At 50.2% G+C, this 1,917-nt stretch overlaps 1 long non-coding RNA gene across 1 annotated transcript in view; it reads left to right on the top strand.

Moving 5' to 3' along the window:
- Positions 1-1,796, top strand: part of LOC107182355 — a 6,366-nt gene extending 4,570 nt beyond the window's left edge. The window contains exons 2-3 of the long non-coding RNA XR_001513079.1: positions 1,450-1,604; positions 1,689-1,796. This is a non-coding gene — a long non-coding RNA (uncharacterized LOC107182355). The remainder of the gene's footprint in view (positions 1-1,449; positions 1,605-1,688) is intronic.
- Positions 1,797-1,917: the final 121 nt, after the last annotated feature.

Raw genomic sequence — 1,917 nt, 5'->3', positions numbered from 1 at the left:
TTTTAAAAATCCAGAGTCTCTTTTCCTCCCAAAGATGACCTCGATCTGGCCCGAGGACAGCAAATACTGTGAAAGACCTAGAGCAGCGGTCACCAGCCGGTGGTCGTGAGGTCCGAAAGGTTGGCAACCGCTGACCTAGAGGATAACCTTTGAGAAAGAACCCCTGCTCTCCAAATCCTCCCAGCTGGGATCAGCCTCAGTTCTACAGCTCAGTCCGTGGACCATTTAGCCTAGTCTCTCCATGTGCCTCTGCCCGATGACAGGCGCTGACACTGGTCTGAGCGTCTGCCGAGCAGTTACTGTCACAGGTGCTGTTTCAGGTGCTTGGGACCTGACAGCTGAGTAAGCAATCACAAGGGAGAGGGTTGACCTACTAATTACCCCCCTCCCCCAAGACGTAATGGAAAGGTCTCCCTGCAAAGCACTCTTGCTGAGCAGAAGTCACCAGGCAAATAGAGGCCAGAGCAAAGGGGGTTACAAAGTCCAAGGGCATTTCTTCCGAGATGGGAAAGGTTTACGTTTCCCTTACCATACCAGGGTTCTGCTGTCTGAAGTCAGATGGCTAGTAATGATTAACTAATAAATACTTAAACAGTGATTAACTAATGATGATCTCTTAACCTGGGCATTTTACCCTCAATCTCCACCCTCACGCCCCTCGAATCAGATTCTTGCTGAGAGCTACAGGAGAACTTGTATTAGGGCCCCAGGTGAGGTTGGGCGGGACACTCACTGCAGGGCTCCCCGGGAGGAAGGGCTGAGTGGTGTCTGCTCATCGGGCTGTGTGTGCGGCTGCAGCCACCCGGGGAAGTGTCTCCCTGACTCCTTCCTGTAAAGCAGCCACGTGGGTAACTTCCATTGACTGTTTAAGCTGCCGGACACAGTTCCAAATGTCTTCTGTGTAGTCACTCAGACTGACTAACCTTCCTATGCGGTTTTGCAGGGCGGTGGTTATTATTGCCATTACCCCCAATACTCCTTGAGGTGACATTGGTTAATAAAATCATGCAGGTCTCGGGTGTACAATTCTACAGTACATCATCTGTGTAGGGTACTGTGTGTTCGCCACCCTAAGTCAGTATGTTTACTAAACATTTAAATGACACAGGTAGTTGTGTTTCATTTCTGTTGGGACAGCCCTGGCCTAGATGGGAGCCTCCCTTTCCACTCTGAGGATTTGCCTCCAGGGGCACGAATAAGTCACTGTTGTCTGTTGAAGCGCATTGTACTAGCACCGAGTGCTAGCAAGTTGGAGATGCCCGTGTTCACACACCAGTGGTCTGACTCCAGAGCCTACACCCTTCACAACTCCGTTCTCTTCTCCCTCAAGCAGCTTCTTTGGCTTCAGGTCCCTCTCCCGTTTCTGTCTGACCTTCATCCCAAGCTCTCAAGCCCTCACGTCTCTTCCCGTGAGCCCTTAAACTCCCATCTGCTTATCTTTATCTTTAGGAGCAACCAAGAGGCAAGATCTAGAAAACTGGCTCTGACGTGAGATCTGGATTCAGGGCCCACCGGCCTCTTGACCTCACTGCGCCCCAGCTTCCTTATCTGTGAAATGAGAACAGTGGTCGTCGTCACTGACTGAGAACTTCCTACAGTGCCAGGTACTGTGCCACGGGCATTGCGTGGATTAGCTCATCCATTTCCCACAACAATCCTGTGCCTAACGTTCCGTTCTCTCCTTACAGCTGAGAATAGGCACAGAGGGGTCCGCGCTTGGAGCCAGGTCACACCACTGGTGCAGCAGTAGGTTCTTCGCAGGTACCTTGATGAAACAATGCTTCCTGGATGCTTCTCAAGGCCCCTGGCATGTCCTTGGCGCTTATTTCATGTTAAATTTTGCCATTTTTGTTGCTTTTATCATTACTGTGATCACTTTTTTCATTTCTCTTCACCTCCATGATAGTTTTTTTTTTA

This window comes from Myotis davidii, unplaced genomic scaffold, assembly GCF_000327345.1.
Source record: "Myotis davidii unplaced genomic scaffold, ASM32734v1 scaffold896, whole genome shotgun sequence".
Taxonomy (NCBI): domain Eukaryota; kingdom Metazoa; phylum Chordata; class Mammalia; order Chiroptera; family Vespertilionidae; genus Myotis; species Myotis davidii.
The sequence above is the reverse complement of the archived record's forward strand: the minus strand, read 5'-3'. Positions and strand labels throughout refer to the sequence as shown.